Below are 23269 nucleotides of genomic sequence, written 5' to 3'. Positions count from 1 at the left end.
AAATGAGTGAAAGATGAGTATGAAAGTGTCCCAATAATGATGTGTCAAGCTGTCATATGGTAGCCGCAATGTAGCTGAACTTCCACTAGGTGGATGATTGACAGGTGTATGGTCCACTCCGGCGGAGAGAGGCGGCCTCCGATGCTGTGCTCTGGAGCTCTGGATGCCGGATGATCTTCTCATCGCTGGACCGGAGTGGAGATCACCCGTCGCTGGATACAGACAACGTTGGAGCAGGAAGCCCGGGACCGAGTGGATTACCACTGCTGGATTTTTTTATTTATTTTTTAATAATAAAGGACTTTTTTATATGGTGTGTGTGTGTGTGTTTTTTCCAACTATTTACACTTCCTTCGTGAAATGGTAGGGGTACAATGTACCCCATTACCAATTCACATAGGGGGGGCAGGATCTGGGGGTCCCCTTTGTTAGATTCTGATAAGCCCCCTGCCCGCAGACCCCCACAACCACCGGGCAAGGGTTGTGGGGATGAGGCCCTTGTCCCCATCAACATGGGGACATTCTCCCCATGTTGAGGGCATGTGGCCTGGTACAGTTCAGGAGAGGGGGAGGGCCGCACTCTGTCCCCCCTCTTTTCTGTGGCCGGCCAGGTTAACGTGCTCGGATAAGGGGTTTGGTGTGAATTTTTGGGGGAACTCCACGCCATTTTTTTTTATTTGGGGTGGAGTTCCCCTTAAAATCCACACCAGACCTGAAGGGCCTGGTAATTGAATTTGGGGGGACCCCCACGCTATTTTTGAATGAATCCTCTCTGAATTGCCAGAGCCGACAATTCATTATAGCCGCAAGTCCGGTTTTAAATGTCTTTTTTTTCTTTCAGAAATGACACTTTGTGCAGGGACAGTTCTAAGTACAGGAAACATGCAATATTTCACACGCTAACTTTACACCCCCCCTAGGTACGAAATGTAAAGGAATATTTCACTTTTATTGTTTCACTTTTAGCATTATTAACCACTTGCCGCCCGCCAATGACAAATTGACGTCGGCAAAGTGGTTGTAGAATCCTGACTGGACGTCATATGACGTCCTCAGGATTCTTAGCCGCTGCGCGCCCCCGGGGGAGCGCATCGCGGCGATCGTTGTTTTTGCGGGGTGTCAGTCTGACACCCCGCAACACCGATCTCGGTAAAGAGTCTCTCACGGAGACTCTTTACCATGTGATCAGCCGTGTCCAACCACGGCTGATCACGATGTAAACAGGAAGAGCCGTTGATGGCTCTTCCTCACTCGCGTCTGACAGACGCGAGTAGAGGAGAGCCGATCGGCGGCTCTCCTGACAGGGGGGTTCGCACTGATTGTTTATCAGCGCAGCCCCCCCTCGGATCGCCACATGGACCACCAGGGATGCCCACTAGGGAAGGGCAAAACTAAAAAAAAGGGGCAAAAAAAAAGTAAAAAAAAAAAAAGTCTGAAAAAAAAAAAAAAAAAAAAGTCTGGGGGAAAAAAAAAAATAGATGCAAAAAAAAAAGATGCCAATCAGTGCCCACAAATGGGCACTGACTGGCAACAAGTAAATCAGTGCCGCGCCACAGTGTCCATCAGTGCCACCCCACAGTGTCCATCAGTGCCACCCCACAGTGTCCATCAGTGCCACCCCACAGTGCCCATCTGTGCCGCCCATGAGTGCCCATCTGTGCCGCCTATGAGTGCCCAGTGCCGCCCATGAGTGCCCATCAGTGCCACCCATGAGTGCCCATCAGTGCTGCCCATGAGTGCCCATCAGTGCCGCCTATGTGTGCCCATGAGTGCCGCCTATGTGTGCCCATCAGTGCCGCATACCAGCGCCGCCAATCAGTGCCACCTCATCTGTGCCCGTCAGTACTACCTCGTCAATGTCCATCAGTGCCATCTCATCTGTGCCCATCAGTGCCACCATATCAGTGCCCGTAATTGAAAGAGAAAACGTACTTATTTACAAAAAAAATTACAGAAAAAAATAAAAACATATTTTTTTTCAAGATTTTCGGTCTTTTTTTAGTTGTTGCGCAAAAAAAAAAAAATCGCAGAGGTGATCAAATACCACCAAAAGAAAGCTCTATTTGTGGGTAAAAAAGGACGCCAATTTTGTTTGTGTATAGCATGACCGCGCAATTGCCAATCAAAGTGCGACAGTGCTGAAAGCTGAAAATTGGCTTGGGCGGGAAGGTGTATACGTGCCCTGTATGGAAGTGGTTAAAATCACTGCTCCTGAAAAAACAGCCGTTTTTAAAACTTTTTTTTGCATTGATACATGTCCCCTGGGACAGGACCCAGGTCCCCAAACACTTTTTAGGACAATAACTTGCATATTAGCCTTTAAAATTAGAACTTTAGATTTCAAACGTTCGAGTCCTATAGACTTTAATAGGGTTCTAAAGTTCACATGAACGTTTGGTGTGTTCGCAAGTTCTGGTGCTAACCGAACAGGGGGGTGTTCAGCTCATCCCTAACCAACACCCCTTTCAAGTCCAGGGCCTCCGCTACACCCCCAGTCCAGGGCCTCTGGTGTACTCCACTCCTAGTCCAGGGCCTCCTCTGCATCACCCAGTCCAGGACCTCCACTGCACCCCCCCCCCCCAGTCCAGGGCCTCCTGTGTACTCCCCTCCTAATCCAGGGCCTCATCTGCATCCCCTAGTTCATAGCCTCTTCTGCACTACCCTGCTAGTCCAGGGCCTTCTCTGCACCTCCCAGTCCAGGGCCTCCTGAGTATTCCTATCCTAGTCCAGGGACTCCTCTCCTAATCCAGGGTCTTGGGTTTTGCGCTATAAACAAAAATAGAGCGACAATTTTGAAAAAAAAATCTATATTTTTCACTTTTTGCTATAATAAATATCCCCCAAAAATATATATAAAAAAACTTTTTTTTCTCAGTTTAGGCCGATACGTATTCTTCTACCTATTTTTGGTAAAAAAAACGCAATAAGCGTTTATCGATTGATTTGCGCCAAATTTATAGCGTTTACAAAATAGGGGATAGTTTTATTGCATCTTTATAAAAAAAAATTTTTTACTACTAATGACTGCGACATTATGGCGGATACATCGGACAATTTTGACACATTTTTGGGACCATTGTCATTTTCACAGCAAAAAATGCTATAAAAATGCATTGTTTACTGTGAAAATGACAATTGCAGTTTGGGAGTTAACCACTAGGGGGCGCTGAAGGGATTAAGTGTGACCTCATATGTGTTTCTAACTGTAGGGGGGCGGGGCTGGACGTGTGACGTCATTGATCGCCTTTCCCTATATCAGGGAACAGACGATCAATGACAGCGCCACTGTGAAGAACGGGTTTGCACACACCTCTACCCGTTCTTCAGCTCCGGGGACCGATTGCAGGACTCCGGTGGCGATCGGGTCCGCGGGTCCCACGGTCACGGAGCTTTGGACCAGGTCGCGGGCGCGCACCCGCGACCCACGGCTGGGCGTTTAACAATCATGTACAGGTGTATAAGTGCCCTGTATGGAAGAGGTTAAAAAAATATATTGCATTGATACTTTTTATGTCCCACAGGGCAGTATCCAGACCCTCATACCTGTTTTATGGCCAATTACTTGCATATAAGATTTCAAAATGGACACTTTTTATGTTTCATGTTTGGCTCCCATAGACATCAATGGGGTTCGACGTTCGGGTTAAAACTTTTCCCCTGTTCGGGAGTTCTGCTGTGAACTGAACAGGGGGTGTTTGGTCCTTCTCTACTCCTCACTCTTGAAGGCCCTGGTACTCTCCTCTGCTCCTGTTTGTAGACGGCCTTCACTGTCCTCACCAGTGTTACCAATCCCTCGGAGTGAAATTTACTGGCAGAACGCCAACATTTACAAACAAAAAAATTTTTTTTACTGGCAAAAAAAAACCATGAAATTTGCTGGCAAAGCCACATTCTTTACTGGCACCTAAAATGACTTTTTTTTAGTGCTAAACAGTGCAAATATCAATATTTGAACTACAAACGCATAGAGAGTGCTATTAGCAATGTGTTTAAGTTAAACACAAGTCATAAACCATATTTCTACATTGACATGAAGCTCAGGTTACTATAACTCAGCCAGCACAGAGTTCCCCCTATACATAAGAGTCTGCAGGATCCCCCCTTACAGTGTAATGAAACTCTTATGTAAAGGGAAACGCTGCAGATCATGATGTAAGGGGATACTCTGATGTGGGATGGCTATGGTGAATAGAGACCACCTTCCGCAGAGTGAATACATTATGGTAAGGAGGGTTACTAATATAGGGGGGAACCTTTATATCAGTGCCCCCTTGTATTCACTCCCCTCCTTACATCAGTGACCCCCCTCAGACTGGCCTGGCGGCTCTGTCACTAACCTCCTCTCAGGTGCACTGTGCAGGGCTCAATCAGACATCTCCAGCTTGGCAGCTTTGGTTTTATTCTATAGTCTCTTCTCCACAGTCCACACATGTCTGTCTATTCCCGTAACCCACATCCCGGCGGCTCTCCCACTCTTGACTCCTTTCTAGGATCCTCCCAGAGACTGCAGACATGATAAAAGACAAGAGATGTTTAGAGGCTGCAGACATACTACAGGAGGTTGGCAGAGGCTGTGGACAGACATATTACATGAGGTTGGCAGAGGCTATGGACATACTACAGGGGGTTGGCAGAGGCTGTGGACATACTACATGAGGCTGGCAGAGGCTGCGGACACACTACAGAAGGTGGACAGAGGATTTGAACCGACTACAGGAGGTTAAGAGAGGCTGTGGGCATACTACAGGAGGTTGAGAGAGGCTGCGGACATACTACAGGAGGTTGGCAGAGGCTGCAGTCATACTACAGGAGGTTGGCAGAGGCTGCAAACACACTACAGGAGGTTGGTAGAGGCTGCGGACATACTACAGGAGGTAGACAGAGGCTGCGGATATGATAGTACCCTCCTCCTCTTTCCACCATCATATTACTAACTTCTCCACATCATCAGTGTGCTGTGTTCTCCTCCTGTGCCCCCGGCTTCGGAACGCCACATGCACAGTTGCATGGTCGGCTCATGGCCATCTTTTTTTACGGGCACCGATGCCTGTAACGGACTCTAACGGCAGCCCAAAAAAGGGGTTAAATTTACGGGCTGCCTGTAAATATATGGGCGGTTGCCAACACTGGTCCTCACATACAATGCAAGGATATCAACACTGCACTGTACTTGATGATGTCTTCTTGCAATCATGGCCCAGGACCAGGGCTCGAGTCCTGCGGGAACGCGTGGGAACGACGTCCCTGCACTATTTTTACAGCAGGAACGCGCGTTCCCTTTGCAGGACTAGCCGAGCCGCCCGAGCCGATCAGAGTCCAGCCTGGCCTGTATGAGGTATGCGACACCCTCCTCCTCTGTGGCGTTGCTAGCGAGGGGGGGGGTTGTTGCACCCGGGTGACACCAAGGCAGAGGGGGGGGGGGGGCGTGAAGAGATAACAGTGCGTGCAGTGCAGGCTTAACTGTGCCCGATGGCAGATCAACATGGCATGCACATCCGTACACAGTAACAGATCACTGCCGAAGTCAAACCCTGCACAGAGCTGCAGCGAGGTGCCGAGTGCTGGAACGATCCCTGCACTCCTACATTCAGCAAAGTAGATTTCCATTCCACCGCACCCGACAGATTATTTCTAGTCCCCGCCTCTGACATGATGTCATTCAGAGGCTGGACAGGAAGAGAGAGAGAGGTACCGCGCGGGAACATGCATGTTGCTGGCATTGGGTAAGTGAGCAATGGCAGACTGAGAAAAATATATGTTGCAGTGACTCTTTTCCAGTGCACAGGACTTGTTAATGTTTAATTCAGCACAAGGAGTTAATGAATACTGATATAATGGGGTGATAAGCGCAGTAAAAGTGAGTCTGCTGTGAAATAAGGCAATGATCAGTGAACCAGACCAATCATGACCTGCATAAATCACAGTGACTGAATAAACCAAAAAACAAGAACTAACTAGCAGGTGGCCAGTGAAAAAATGCACACATAAGTAAATGACATTGCTGTGAAATAAACCAGTAAACAGTGAAAAAATGTCTCAAACATTAATACTGGTGCAAATAATGTGCAACCACAGCTAACAGCTATGGTAAAAGAACATAATTAATGCAAGTGAATAAAGTCCCAAATAAAATATTAAATGGCTGAAAATAAATGATGACGATCCTTCAGGAATCTTCCAATATAGTCTTGAATGAGGTGGGCTCACAGAGAGCTTACATTTCCAAAATAATAATTAAGCCTTGTTAACCTGGACATCCATGAGAGGTGCTGTTAAATCCACATCTAGGGTCTGGCTATGGATAGCGTCCTGTGTGATCCTCTGTGGTCAGCTTCAAAACCTCCTGGTGGACATCGATGGTACTCAGCTGACCACAGAGGATCACACAGGACGCTATCCATAGCCAGACCCTAGATGTGGATTTAACAGCACCTCTCATGGATGTCCAGGTTAACAAGGCTTAATTATTATTTTGGAAATGTAAGCTCTCTGTGAGCCCACCTCATTCAAGACTATATTGGAAGATTCCTGAAGGATCGTCATCATTTATTTTCAGCCATTTAATATTTTATTTGGGACTTTATTCACTTGCATTAATTATGTTCTTTTACCATAGCTGTTAGCTGTGGTTGCACATTATTTGCACCAGTATTAATGTTTGAGACAATTTTTCACTGTTTACTGGTTTATTTCACAGCAATGTCATTTACTTATGTGTGCATTTTTTCACTGGCCACCTGCTAGTTAGTTCTTGTTTTTTGGTTTATTCAGTCACTGTGATTTATGCAGGTCATGATTGGTCTGGTTCACTGATCATTGCCTTGTTTCACAGCAGACTCACTTTTACTGCGCTTATCACCCCATTATATCAACACTTTCAGTTATTCATATTCGCATATGTATACACTATTAGATTGAGCAGCAGTACATTATCTTTATATATTCACTCTTTTTATTCTAAGTTTATTGGGTAGGCGCGAGAGTTCCTCCCACACTTTAGTTAATGAATACTGCCATTGATCTCGAATGCAGTAGTGCCCAGTAGAAGTTAATTAAACCCCTTGTGCTGTATTAGTGGTCAGTGTCAGTGTTAATGAACCCATTCATGTTTCAATAAAAAGGGGTAACTAACACTGACCACTAATACAGCACAAGGGAGTTCATTAACACAGCCACTGGCCACTACTGCATTAGTGATCCATTGCAGTGTAAATTAACTCCTTGTGCTGCAGGGCTTTAAAAAAGCATTAATGCCACTGACCATCAATGCCAGGGCTATTATTGTAGTTACTGCACCAATGCTTTGAATCATTGTAGAAATGGACACCAATGTTGACAATTATTTTTGCAGAAACTGACACTGTACTGGCAGCTATTATTGCTGAAACGGGTACTGATCCGGATGGGGGGTAGTTATTTCCTGGGGAGTTCAATTTTTTTTCATATCATATTGTTAGTTAAATGTGCTAATTGCTTTATAGTTGTTAACGGCACTACTATTGGCATTATATGCAGTGTGATATGGGAAAAAATACAATGGGGGGGGGGGGGTGACACCATTTCTTACCGCACCAGGTGACACCAACCCTAGTGACGCCCCACCCTTGGCTGTGTACAACCCCCTACCACCCCTGCCTGTGTCTAACTCCTCTACCACCCCTGCCTGTGTCTAACCCTCTACCACCCCTGCCTGTGTCTAACCCCCTCCCTACCACCCCTGCCTGTGTTTAACGCCCCTCAATACCACTCCTGGCTGTGTTTAACCCCCCACCCTACCACCCGTGGCTGTGTATAAACCCCCACCACCCCTGGCTGTGTCTGAACCCCACCATCACTGTTGCATGTAAATCTGACTTACTGATAAATTTAATTTGGGTTTTAATTGCAATGATATAAAATAATTAATGTGGGGGCCTTTTGGTGGGCAATATTTTTTTTTTTGGAGGGGGGGGGCAGCACTTCATTCCTGGGCCCAGGCAGCACAATGTCTTGGGCCGTTCCTGATATATATATATATATATATATATATATATATATATATATATATATATATATACACAGTATATGTATTTTTGAGGTGGGGAATTTCGGGTGAGTTCCCACACTTTTTTTCCCAGGACTTGACCCCTGCCCAGGACATCTTATAGAAAAGGCTTTGGGGCACCAGTCACATTGATGGAGGGAACCTTTCAGAGTGAGGAGTAAGGTAAGAATTACATCATATTCTTCATTCCTTTGCATTAAGGAGTATTTAACACTTGCATCGGGAGTGCCTTGCTGCAAGGGCAGTTTTTCTGTAATTGTCATAGTTGGGCTTTAAAGCGGAGCTCCACCCAAAAGTGGAACTCCCGCTGATCGGAACCCTCCCCCCTCCGGTGTCACATTTGACACCTTTCAGGGGGAGGGTGGTGCAGTCTCGGGCAGACTGCAGGCAGGACGTCACCTCCCTTCCTCCCCCCGTTGTGCTCTGGGAACACTCGGCTCCCAGAGCACAGCGGGAGCCAATCAGCAGGTGCAGCGCAACTTGCGCATGCGCCGTAGGGAACCAGGTAGTGAAGCCGGAGCGCTTCATATCCTGGTTCCCTCACTGAGGATGGCGGGGGGGTAGCAGAGTGATGAGCGATCGCTCGTCCTCTGCTGCGGACGGCGCTGGACTCCAGGACAGGTAAGTGTCCTAATATTAAAAGTCAGCAGCTGCAGTATTTGTAGCTGCTGGCTTTTAATTTTTTTTTCATGGCACCTCAGCTTTAACAAAGAACTATTTTTATAACTTGTGAGGATCATAAGTATCATCTACAATGGCATTCATCACCTAGGCTTTAAAATAATCCTTACCATCTGCAATGTTCCAGAAAGAGTGTTTTTTTTTTTTTTTTTATATTCTCTGTCCATGTCTCAAAAGAACTACATGTACACATAGGCTAATTGAAAATTAATGGCTTATGGATCTAATGGTTTAACATTATGCAAATCTGACTGTAAAATAATATAGGACATGAAGGGGGTATTTTAACAGATTTTTGCTGGTAACCTTGCATTAAAAAGCTTAAGGTGATTAATTGGTTGGCAGTTCAGCCTTATTTAAAAAGGTCACTGCATAATATGACATTTTAGTTGGATTTAATTTGCTGTCATATAGGTCAGATTGTAAGTTATAAAATAGAAGGGCAAAAGAGGAATGTGCATTTCTGTCCTCAAATGCTATTCTGTTTTAGGTAGGCTGATAATTAATTGCCTAGGAAGTATGATTCATTACTGTAATCCACAGAAACACACACAAACTTTTAACATCTGTTGTTTCATTGTAAAATGCTTCTTTGCAGAGATTTGCAGGAATGCTTATTATGCATATGTAATATGATTTTGATAAAAAGTGTTCACACACACCTCTAAAGCTTTATGAAATATGCAGGCCTTTCAAAAGTTAGAGGGCAACATATAAATTGTAGTACCCTACAGCAACAAAGCAGCAATCATCTTTCATTGTTCTGTTACTATAATATTAAACACCTAATTAGATGCTATAGGATAATTAACTTTGCAGACTTTACAATCTTCATGAAGTAAGTCCATTGTGAGAGATTTTAAAAATGAATACCAGAAAAGTTTAATATGGCTGAATAAGTTCATACTTATTTAAAATGGTTGAAAACCTAGTTACACCACTTTTACCTATAATTAGGCTTTCCTGTAGGTACTGCAAATATCTCCTAAACCTGCATGGTTTAGCAGATCTTTACCATATACTAGGGATGAGCTTTGAGTTCGAGTCGAACTCATGTTCGACTCGAACATTGCCTGTTCGCCTGACATCCTCCCCATGTTGAGGGCATGTGGCCTGGTACGGTTCAGGAGAGGGGGGGCCGCACTCTGTCCCCCCCCCTTTTCTGCGGCCGGCCAGGTTAACGTGCTCGGATAAGGGGTCTGGTGTGGATTTTTGGGGGAACTCCACGCCATTTTTTTTTTAAATTTGGGGTGGAGTTCCCCTTAAAATCAACACCAGACCTGAAGGGTCTGGAATGGATATTTGGGGGGAACCCCACATATTTTTTTTTTAAATTGACGTTGGGGTTCCCCTTAATATCCATTCCAGCGCAAATGGCCCGGCGTAACCCTGCCTAATTCAAAATAGGCAGGTAGGGGGGCGTGTTGTATGTTAATGATTCGTGACCCCATGAAAACGAGGGCTGTTGGTACGGCGCATGCGCGCGCATGCTCAGAATCCTTGCTTTCGACGTGAACGTAACCTACGCCCAGCCACATTCACATACGACTTACGCAAACGACGTAAACAACGTGAAATTCGACGGCTGTTTCGACGTCCATACTTAACATTGGCTGTGCCATCTTTTTGGTGGTTTATCTTTACGCCTAAAAAACACCTTACGTAAACAGCGTATCGGGCGCAAGTACGTTCGTGAATAGGCGTATCTTGCTCATTTACATATTCTAGGCGTAAATCAGCGTACACGCCCCTAGCGGCCAGCATAAATATGCAGCTAAGATACGACGGCGTAGGAGACTTACGCCGGTCGTATCTTAGCAACATTTAAGCGTATCTCAGTTTGAGAATACACTTAAAGATACGACAGCGCAGATTCGGACTTACGACGGCGTATCTACTGATACGCCGTCGTAAGTGATACTGAATCTGGCTAAAAAATTTTAGAAAGGAAGAACGGCCATCATTTTTTTCAGTAGCAGAAATATGATGTACTCATTTTGATTTTGTTTTCAAATTCAAATTGATTTGAATTAGTAACAATTTGAATATTGGATTGTTATTTCTGTCAGCTCAGGTAGCACTTGTACAATGCACATAAGGATGGACGAACAGTTTGGCGAGAGCATTAGTTCTGGCCGAACATTTGCCTGTTCGGCTTCTCGCCGAACATCCAAATTTACAGGGTGTTCACTAGGTGTATGCCCCAAACACTGCACAGTGCATTATGCTCCCTAATTGGGCAAAGCTTTGCCCATTTAGGGTGCAGTGTAAGCTGATTGTTAAGGAGAGACACCAGGAAGCCGGCCCCCACATTCACAACTGATATGTCATCAGCTGTCAGTGGGTTTCTCCACTGACAGCTGAATAAAAAAAAGTGAAGATAAAAAATATAAAGACAAAAAAGACGTAGGGTCGCCCCCCAGTCCATACCAGGCCCTTCGGGTCTGGCATGGATTTGGTGGGAAACCACACGTCATATATATTTTTTTGAAATGGCGTGGGGTCGCCCCAAAATCCATGCCATATGAGTGATTCCCCCTGGAACCATATCGGGCCACATGCCCTCAACATGGGGGGTGAGGACTTTGGGGCAGGGGGACTCTTCCCCCCAAAGTACCTTGTCCCTATGTTGATGGGGACAAGGGCCTTTTCCCAACAACCCTAAGCTGTGGTTGTTGGGGTCTGCGCCCCCATGTGAACGAGTATTGGGTACATAGTACCCCTACCCATTCACCAAAAAAGTGAATGGGTAGGCGTTGCCCACTGAACCTGAAAAAAAAAAAAAAACATGCATCTTTCTCCTCCTGGAAGGCCTCACACCGTATGCCTGCTCCGCGATTTGACATTTCTTATATGGGCGGGGGGCACCCGGCTACGTCACCCAGTGGCACTGCCCCCTTCTGACGTCACGTGGCTTAAAGGGACTGTTATGGACTGGGGAGGGACCCCACACAGTTTTTTTCATTATTTTTTCAATAGCTGATGCTGGACTCTTTTTTGACTTTTTTTTCCTTTAAAAATTTCATTTTTGCTGTAGCATGTTTTATGCATGCAACAAATGCTCCACTTTACATGCACATTAAGGGGGTAATCCACAAAGATCCTGCCTAACTTAATTTTTTCCATTTAAGTTACACTGCCTTAAAATTTCTACCTAAGTGCCCGATCCACAAAGCACTTACCTAGAAATTTTGGGCTGTGTAACTTAAATTCCGCCGGCGCAAGGCGTTCCTATTTTCATGGGGGCGATTCCCATTTAAATTAGGCACGCTCCCGCGCCGGCCGTACTGCGCATGCTCGTGATGTCATTTTCCCGACGCGCATAGCGCGAAATTACGTTACGCCAAGCTTTGTGGATTGCGACGGGTCAATAAAGTTGCGTCGGGAAAAAAAAAAGATACGGAGCGAATTTTTTTTTTAAAAATTAAAAAAAAAATTGCGTCGCTGGACAGAAAGGTCTGTTTTTACAAGGTGTAAACAGTTTACACCTTGTAAAAGCAGCCCTAATTTTGCGTTTTCAAACTAAAACTTACGGAGAAAAAACAAAGCTGAAAAGCTTTGTGGATCTCCGTAAGTGCTAATCTGCATACCCGAGGCGGCATTTCGACACGAAATGCCCCCAGCGGCGGATGCGGTACTGCATCCTAAGATCCGGCAGTGTAAGTCCCTTACACATGCCGGATCTTCTGCCTAACTATGGAAAACTGATTCTGTGGATCAGTTCCATAGTTAGGAACAGGGATACGACGGCGTAACAGGGCAAGAAAAAGCTCTCTGTTTCCACTCACCATGCCTGACATGCGGTCTCCACCATGCAACACAAGAGTCCTTCCTTGTAGATAAAGTTGACAACCAGGACTTGTTTGAAAAACGCCTCCTTGCTGTTGACCGTAACACACTGACATGCAATATTGATCCCTTGAGGGTCGCCTAGTTCTGGATTAGGGTCAGTGTGTCTTTATGGTGGTGGTGCTCCAGCTTTTCTTCACAGTGTCTGTCAATACTAGTCACCGGGAGTTAGCCAGAGTGTTTGTTCACCATACGTTTTTGCACTATTTTTTTCTGTTTTCTCTTTTTCTACTGGGCTGAGTCCACTGAAGTAAGAGCTTCTACACCATTCCATGTTGGATCTCCTGTTGGCTACACCATGGATGGCTCATTTTGATCCTTGGGGATCTATACTTCTGGTAAGGGTCAGCCTGAACGTTTTCACTCGGATATTGTTCCAGCACTAACCACAGAATTGGATTCATTACTTATTTTTTGGACTATTGGGATAAAAATTTTTTTTTTTAATTTCGCATGTGCACACTTATTGGGACTTCTTACATTGTTGATCCTTTGGTCATCCCTACGAGGTGTCTCTAGTACAACTCCTTTTTATTTTTATTTTATATGGTCACTTATATATAATTTTTAGCGCAACTCCCACCTTTTACCATTCGTTTTTATGTTGTATAACATTTTGAGTTTGCTGCTGTTTTAGAGGTTTTTTTTTTTTTTTTTTTTTTGGTATGCGCATTTTTTCACTTCTTACATAAAATACAGCTTAAAATAATATCAGGCATATTTTGTGATAATTCAAATACAAATTGATATACTTTTAAATATCAAAGAATTATGATGATACAGATGCTATTCACATTTCTACGCAAGCTCTTATTGCAAAATACCACATTGGTAAATTTTAAGACTTGGTAACTCTTCAGTGATTAGCTTGCCTTGGCTTCACAGACTTAAACAATAGGGCCCTTGAGCAATCATGAACTCTGATTCAACTTTAGCGGGAAAATGGCTTCCCTCATGTTCATAGCATATATATATATATATATATATATATATATATATATATATATATATATATATATATATATATATATATATATATATATATATATATATATATATGAAAAATATACAATATACAGGCCTTATATATATTCTTTTAACCCCAATAGTTCCGACATGACCTAGATACAACATTTTTAGAAAGGAAGAATGACCAAAATTGTTTTTCATCAGCAGGAATATAATGTACTCATTTCTATTTTGTTTTGAAATACAAATCGATTGGAATTGGTAACAATTCAAATATTGCATTATTATTTCTGTCAGCCACCCTACCCATACATGAAATTTGCCAATCTCTGCTGAATTTAAATCTATTTATGTCTGGCTTTAGTTTATTAATACACACAACACCAGTGGACCAGAAGCAAAGCAAAACGTGAAAAATAAATGTGACAGTGAAGCAATATTGAACCAATAATCTAACTGTAATACACTATATACAAATTAGGGTTGTTCCGATACCGATACTAGTATCGGTATCTGGCCTGATACCGAGCATTTGTGCGAGTACTTGTACTCACACAAATGCTCCCGATGCCTGAGCCGATACCAGGAAGTTGGCGGACGGAGAGGGGGCAGAGCCAGTGGGGTAGCGTGGGAAGCACCATCGCACCGGGTGCAACATTCAAGGGGACGCCAGTCAGTGTGTGTCACTGCCGGATCCGTCCCCCTGTTTACTTCCTGTGTCCCTGGCTGGTGCCCTGTGAATGGTCAGGTATGGCGGCGGGGCGGGGCTATTACAGCGTTGCTGGCAACAAGATAAAAGTGTGCAACGCGAGTGCTGGAAATTGAAATGTTTTGCCGCTCACCGGGAACGTTATCACAGCGTGAGACAAGCAATCAGCCGGCAGAGCTAGGTGTGCCCGATACAATGGATGGAGCCATTCATAGCGGTCAAAGTCATCAGAGGAGAAATGGTGAGGATGGAGATGATAGTGCATACTGATATTGTGTTTTTTATTCAAAGATTGTTTCATGGTGAAAACATATTAATTATCAGAAATTAGTAAATGTGTTTTTACCCGAGGAGACAAGTGAAGAAATGCCATTCTCACTGCCTAACTAGTGTTTGTTTAACGGTACTGCTTTTATTAAAGTCAAATATGTTTCATAGGAAGCTATGAGAGCCTTTAGCAAGAAATATTAATTACATAAATTTTTTCACCCTTACTTACAAATTTTTTCATAGAAGGCAGCATTGGATTAATTCCCTTTTAAATGCACCCTTGCACCCTTGCAAAATGAAGACATATGTTTACTGAGGACTGGACTGAGCCATTCACAGCCCCCGCCAGTCTGTCTGCTGTCACTTCGCTTAAGATCTTTCTGCTTCAAGAAGTGTCATTTTATTCCAAACCCCTGACAGCTCAGCACTACCTCTTCCCCCCTCCTCTGGACACCCTCTCTTCACCTCCTCCAGGCTGATGGAAGACATAAGCTACAGGTGAGACTAAGTCAGCCAGAGAGAGAGATTAGAGAGTTTAGACAAGTCAGTATTGGTCAGTATAGTCAGTATATAGTATAGTGTAGTGGACAGAGCAGTGGTCAGTTGTGCCATCCATCCATCAGTACTCCCTATCAGTGCCATCCATCCGTCAGTGCTCCCTGTCAGTGCCATCCATCTGTCAGTACCCCCTGTCAGTGCCATCCATCCGTCAGTGCCCCCTGTCAGTGCCATCCATCCGTCAGTGCTCCCTGTCAGTGCCATCCATCCTAAGGTTCCCACTGTCAGTACCATCCATCCGTCAGTGCCCCCTGTCAGTGCCATCCATCAGTGCCCCCTGTCAGTGCCATCCATCAGTGCTCCCTGTCAGTGCCATCCATCCGTCAGTGCCCCCTGTCAGTGCCATCCATCCGTCAGTGCCCATTTTTAAAATTGTCACATGACATTAAAAAAAAGTATCGGTATTCGGTATCGGCGAGTACTTGAAAAAAAGTGGTATCGGGACAACCCTAATACAAATGGAGGGAAACTGTCATACAAGGGCATGACCAGAACAAGGGGAGCAGAAATGGGGAAAGATAATACAGGGAATTAAATGTAAAATTCAGGATAAGGCAGGGATCAGGATAATCAGCATGCAGGTATATGGGTAACAGTCAAAACACTGTTTAAGCACTGTTAAAAATAAAGGGAGGTGTTATTTACCTTCTGGGAGACACCCGTCGGTGGCCACCATCGCTGCTCCCTTCAGTTCTGGGAACCACAGTGCCACCAGCAGGTAATTCAGGTCTCGATAGTTCCCCTTCTTAGGGAGCTGCCAATGGATGCTCCACTTTGCCTAGAACATAAATGTCCATGAAAGTGGCTCTTGCACTGGATAAGTCCAAAAAGGATAATATTCCCCACTTTCAGTGTCTGAAAACGTTCTTGATTTCCTTAAGCTATAGTCAAACCCACAGGATACCCCACTACCTGGGTCTGACAATTGGCAAGGTGCTCCACCACCAGGATCTGAAAACTGTCTGGGTGCCTCGCTAATGGTGTCTTGAAACTGGCTGGGTGCTTCGCAGGTCAGATCCTTTAGAAGGTGCAATTCAATGAGGCAGCACATATGCCAACGCTGGGTTTCTAGTGGGCCATCTGAAGGTTTAACACTGGAGTCCTTAACCTTAACACAGGTACCGTGACCCCAGCGTGTGCGATCACAACTGGACATTTCACATCTGAGTTACTAGAAACTGCTTTGCATATTAACAGCCTAAGTTACGAATTATCCATAATATCGAAATTCCATATCTAAACAAATGGAACATAACAAAGTAATTATAATAAATAATAATAACAATAATAATAATAATAATAATAATAAAAACATATTGTTATTATTATTTTTATTTATTAATATTTAGTTTTCTTTCATTTGTTTAGATGCAACATTCTTTATTTCGGATAATTTGTAACTTCAGATAAATTTGTATTGTTACATTCACTAATAGCCAAGATTGAAAGGAAATACCAATAACTATAATTTAATAGTTAGTTATTATTAGTTATTTTGTTATTATTTAGAATTTTGGGATTTTTGCTCTTTCCAATTTTTGGACTTTCCTTTAATATTTTTGGATTTTCTATTTTCGGATTTTTGAATTTTTAAATTTCTGAATTTAGAATTTTCGCTTTTCCAATTTTTCAAATTTACGAATTTTCGAATTCCAAATTTTCAAATTTACAAATTGGCAATTTTCAATTTTTTTGAATTTACGAAATTCTTAATTTACGAATTTTCAAATTTACCAGTTAACCAATTTAAAATTTTAGATTTTCCGAAAACTAAAAAAAAAAATGGCAGTGCACATGTCTATCAGTGACCTCATCATCCCCTCCCTCCTCGTCACTGGAGCAAACATGGCAGTACCTTGGGGAACATGACTGCCAGTTTCCTGTCCTTCTGTGTCACCCACTCATGGGCTCACGTTACTCCCTTCCTCCACCTGGGAACCAATATTGGAGCCTTCAAATTGCTGTGCATTTAACCGACACTGTGGTTGAATAATTCTGCAAAATTAGCAAAACTCTTTAGCGACAACTTGGCTATTTACAGTCTATATACACTCGCCTTTTTCTAGCACATCACTTACTTACAGAAAACAACACAGGCCCAGCTGGAACACTGATGAATCTGGCAAGGCACTCAACTAGATTAAGCAAAATTACATAGGTGAAAACAAAAGGGGTTTAGAACTGCGCCATAGCACCCGGACTCAGAATGATCCAAAAGTCCAAACAAAATGAGTATCTTAACCCTCAATGGGGGCTATGTTGATACACAACGAGTTAATATTCCTTCCAACACAAGCAGGGTCCTGCCAAGCATGAAATAATCCAGTCACCACCGTGATTCCACAGCACACTTCTTGCAGTGAGAACCCACCACCACTAATGTTAAGCAGCTTACCAGATGGATAATCATTAACAACATTCTACTGTAACCCAGCTGCGGCCTTTGGGGAGAGATCCCACTCCCTGGATCAGAACCAGCACTTGGATCCCACAGGCATAACGGAAACACCACCGCATGGTCACATATAAAAAATGGCAGACATAGTGTAATTACGCAAGGATAAAGGTTTATTTTAAAAGGTAATGGAAAATTACTCACATATTATAAAAGAAAAACGAGCATTTAAAATTTTGTTGCCGGCCGGAGCCCTTCCTCCGAATGTGATGACGTCACTGCACGCAACTTAGAGAGGCAAGTGCATTATTCACAAAGAACTTGCGTCCTAAGTTACGGCGGCGTAGCGTAAATGGGCCGGCGTAAGCACGCGTAATTCAAAGTAGGCATGTCGTTGGCGTGTTGTATTTAAATTAAGCGTGACCCCATGTAGATGCATGCCCGAACGAACAGCGCATGCGCGCGCATGCTCAGTATCACGTCGAATTTTCAAATTAAATTACGCCCGCTCAATACTTAGACGATGTGAACGTAACCTACGCCCAGCCCCATTCACGGATGACTTACGCAAACGACGTAAAATACGACGCTGTTCGTACGTTTCCGACGTCCATACCTAACATGACTTACTCCTGCTTTATGAAGGGTAACTTTACGCCGGTCCGACGCCTTACATAAACAACGTATCTTGATACGCCATGGGGGAACGTACGTTCGTGAATCGGCGTATCTAGCTCATTTGTATATTCAATGCGGAAATCAACGGAAGGGCCACCTAGCAGTCAGCGTAAATATGCACCCTAAGATACGACGGCGTAGGAGACTTATGCTGCTCGTATCTAGGCAACATTGAGGCGTATCTGATTCTATGAATCAGGCACCGAGATGCGACGGCCCGCATTCGGAGTTACGACGGCGTATCTGGAGAAATGGGGAGGGTAACAAACCCTGGGATTTTGAAAGGTGTCAAAGTCAATAAATCAAAATAGGTATAGTAAAAAACAAGTTTATTCTTAGACATATATCAACTTTTAAAAATTGAACAGACAGATAATTATCCCAAAGGACACGAAAGGCTCAAACAGCCAAGAAACCTGTAATGGAATCGCCCTACATGTTTCGCTCTGATCGAGCTTCATCAGGAGCTATACAGGTCATGCTGGAAATAGAAAAACAATCCTTAAGGAATAGAGCATTGAAACAATAAATCAATAAATATTCGTTACAGTGTGTAGTTACTTTCATTGAAAATACATTTGAATGATTACTCTAGAAGGATTAGGATAACCTTATTGGATACAGATACAAACATGTGTATGAAACAGATATTTGATATTGAACACCAACTCACCAATCTGGGCCATGTTCAATCCACATTAACCACTTGACCACCAGGCCTATTCTGGCACTTCTCTCCTTCATGTGAAAATCACAATTTTTTTGCTAGAAAATTAATCAGAACATTATATATTTTTTTTTAGCAGACATCCTAGGGAATAAAATGGCAGTCATTGCAATACTTTTTGTCACACCGTATTTGCGCAGCGGTCTTACAAGCGCACTTTTTTTGGATAAAAATCACTTTTTTGAATTAAAAAATAAGACAACAATACATTTTGCCCAATTTTTTTATATATTGTGAAAGATAATGTTACGCCGAGTAAAATGATACCCAACATGTCACGCTTAAAAATTGCGCCCGCTCGTGGCATGGCGTCAAACTTTTACCCTTAAAAATCTTGATAGGCGACGTTTAAAAAATTCTACAGGTTGCATTTTTTGAGTTGCAGAGTAGGTCTAGGGCTAGAATTATTGCTCTCACTCTAACGATCGTGGCGATACCTCACTTGTGTGGTTTGAATACCGTTTTCATATGCGGGCGCTACTCGCGTATGCGTTTGCTTCTGCGCGCGAGCTCGTTGGGATGGGGCGCTTTAAAAAAAATTTTTTTGGTTTTCTTATTTATTTTTATTTAGTTTTATAATTTTTTACACTGAAATAAAAAAAAATAAAATTGATCACTTTTATTCCTATTACAAGGAATGTAAACATCCCTTGTAATAGAAAAAAGCATGACAGGTCCTCTTAAATATGAGATCTGGGGTCAAAAAGACCTCAGATCTCATATTTAGACTTAAATGCAAAAAAAAAAAAAAAATCATTTTTTCAAATGACAAAAAAAAAATGTTTCTTTAAGAGGCTGGGCGGGACTGACGTTTTGACGTCACTTCCGCCCAGCAGAGCTGTGAGGACGGGTAAGGGAGATTTCTCCTTCAGTCCCGTCCCCGCTCAGCTGCCGGACACATCCGATCCCCTCCGCCGCTACCGACGGCTCCGGCAAGCGGCGGAGAGCGCGGGAGAGCGGCGGGAGGGGGGGGCCCATCTCCCGCCACCGATAACGGCGATCTCGTGGCAAATCCGCCGCGGAGACCGCCGTTATCGTGTACACCACCGCCCCCTGAAAAGATGAATATCTCGGTTGTGGCAGCAGCTGCTGCCGTTATCGAGATATTCAACTTTAAAAACAGGACGTCTTTTTGACATGGGGCGGTGGTCAAGTGGTTAAAAATGAATAGGTAGCAACAGTATTGATAGAGATTCTACCGACTCAGTAAGTTGCCACCGCTTGCCAAAACAGGCCGCGCATCTCCGGTCCACCCAAATAAACAACCAGGTTATAGTATATACTGTAGAAATGAAATCTATATATAAAACAAGATCAACGAATTAGCTGCAGCTGGACAGCATGCAAACCAATACATCCATGCTAAAGCATAACAACCATAAATAGAAAATAAAATATATAAAAAAGGTACCTTGGTCCTTTAAAAGGTAGAGTCAATACAATGTAACTAGGATACTGTGTGAAGACTCGAACAGGCTTGGAAGTGGAGATGACACTTGCCATCCAGGTGTCAGCAACAAGGTGCTGTCACACCATTCAGGTAGATGTTAAGAAAGAGCAAAAAACATTACAAATACAAAAATCCAGCAGACTTAAACTGCACAGGGACTTAAAGGTTAATAAATTGAACTAATGTCCAGTAACTAATGCCTCCTGAGCTAGCAGAAACATCCATACATGAGTGTATTGCTGAGTTCTCGGACCAGTATGCAAATGAACAGCTGTGCAAACAGCCATTCAATCCAGAAGAGGACCAGCAGAACCAGAAATAGCGGCCATCACCGCGCTTCTATATACCCACCCGGCAGCATCTCACATCATCCCAGGGAGCGGGCCAATTCGAGATGCCTCAAAGATCAACTCTGATTGGTCACGCTTGCACAATAGGGATGCCGAGGGGCCGCGCATGCACGCCACGCATCAAACGGCTGATGGCCACCCAAAGGGGAGTGCCAAACGATCGCACATGCACACTGACGCGGCAAAGGCGTCACCTGTGGCGCCGATACCCTCGGAACCATCTTAGAAAAGGGAAAATCACCCTGAATTAACAGGGGAACGTGACCTAACTCTGCCAAAACAACAGGCCACCTAAAGGGCTAGTAAATGCACAGGACCAGAGTGTCAGAGGCACTGGATAGGGATCAACAGAGGAAAGACTGGATTGACCAGTAGTCCTCCAAAGAGGTGTGCCCCTGTTGCCCATATAACCAAATAGATAGATGGATGGACCAGAACATCGGCACTGCGACAGCAAGCGGAAATAATAACAAAAAATCTGCAAAAACAATAATAAATCTTAACCTATTGGCCCCAATATTTTAAAGGGCCAGTAATTCAATTGAGGATTCATTTAAAGGAATCACAGAATTATATTCTTCATCAGATAGGATGAACATGACCTGAAAGATATCCATGTCAGCCTAAAAATGTGGAAACATGTGGATTGAGCGCCCAGAGATTGGGGAAGAAGCCCAATGCTGCATCATACTTATACAACAACTTGACTGAATTTGAAACTTAAACATGTTGATAGCATTAAATATACATCCAGACCCAGAAGAAATCTTTAGAAATAAAAGAAAAAGAATTGGAGAAAAAGTTAAAGAAAAGGTTTATAACTAAATGCATCATTGAGCCCTGTGAATTTTAGGGCAGATAACTGGTGAATCCACTTTGCTTCTTTCTGCAAGAGCAATTTGTCATAGTTACTCCCCCGAACACCTGAAGGGATATATTCCAGTGCAGAGAATCGCATCTGGAAACTGTCAAATTAATGGAGTAAACCGATATGACGACTAATCGGAGTTTCCATCTTCTTTTTTGAAATTAGGGATACATGGTGGCAGATGCGGTGAAAAAAAGGCCTCTGTCTTGCCAATGTAAAAGGCATTGCATGTGCACTGCATAATGTAAACTATGCCCACTGATTGGCAGTTGACCGAAAAATTGGGTTTGTGGATGCATCCATCCGGAAGCATAAATGTAGATGCCGAATGGATGTACCTACAGAACAGACAATTGTGACAAGGTCTAGTGCCCCTCAGTCTCGTCGGAGTGGATATCCGAGGAGAGTGATGGCTATGGACCAATTTGTCACGAAGAGAGCGTGATCTACTGAAAGTGATTTCAGGATATGTATTCAAATGCTTGGATACCGCATCATCCCCCATCAACAGATACCAATATTTCTGTAGAACATCACGTATCTGTTTATGGTGGCCAGAAAAGCGTGTAATCAATCTAGTCCCTGGATTGGACCTGTCCGGTTTGGGGTCATGTAAAAGTGAACGTCTGCATTGTTGCTTAGCTCTAGCATAAGCCTTTTTGAGGCATTTATTGCTGTACCCTCGTTCTTGGAAGCGCAGCCATAGTTGTTTTGCTTCCTGTACAAAATCAGACTCCGAGTTACAATTACGTCAGAGTCTGAGGTACTGACCATAGGGAATGCTGGAAATCAATGGTCCAGGATGAGAGCTAGAGGCATGTAACAGAGAGTTCCCTGCCGATGGTTTACGGAATAAGGTAGTGCCTATTGTTCCATCTTTAAGGATTCGGATCTCAACGTCCAAAAAGGTGAGTCTTTCCTGACTGGTTTCGAAGGTAAATTTTAGATTAAACTGATTTTCCTTTAAACTGTCAATAAATAGCACGTATACATCCCTGTTGAAGTATATTCAGACGAAACCGGTCGGGTACACAAGGTCCTACCTCTATCCTTGCACACTATTGGATATACTTCTCTTCATCCATCAGGGTGTTGAAGTTTTTGTGCTTACTGTACCGGTGTGTATTTTCTATTGGAATTTTTAGAGATTTTTATTTTTGGAGTGTTTTTGTCATAGATGTGAAAGAACTTTCTGGCATTTTCTGATAGTGATTTTATTAAATTTGCATACTTTTTTACACTATGAGGAGTTTTTTTCCTTTTTTTCTTTTTACCTCATTGTTATGATCAATTATCGGCACCAATACGGTTCACATTTGCTTACTGGAACATCTTGAACTTTGGGTTGTGAGTACAATCTGCAACCATCTGGATATCCTACAAGCTTGAAAAGGCTACCGGATGACACCATCAGAACGGTGAACAGAGAAGGCAATCGGCCCATACAAGCCCTTGAGACCCGCCCACCGTACGGTGAGTTGTGGGTCCACTGGATCTGGTAAGAGTACCTCACTTAAATACTTTTTCAAGCTGACTGGATTGTGTTTCTAGAAATATATACTCAATCAAGCTCAACGAGTGGAAGGGTTTTATTCATACCACCATCAGGGTGGTTGGACTGATGATCTATTTCTCCTTCACTTTGATATAGTGTTTTGAGGGGGTCTGTTTAAACTACACCTTCCTAGCGTATGAGGTTTGCGGTTATTGTATGTTTATCT

The sequence above is a fragment of the Rana temporaria genome, chromosome 7 (assembly GCF_905171775.1).
Source record: "Rana temporaria chromosome 7, aRanTem1.1, whole genome shotgun sequence".
In the NCBI taxonomy this organism is placed as follows: domain Eukaryota; kingdom Metazoa; phylum Chordata; class Amphibia; order Anura; family Ranidae; genus Rana; species Rana temporaria.
This window is presented reverse-complemented; position numbering follows the sequence as displayed.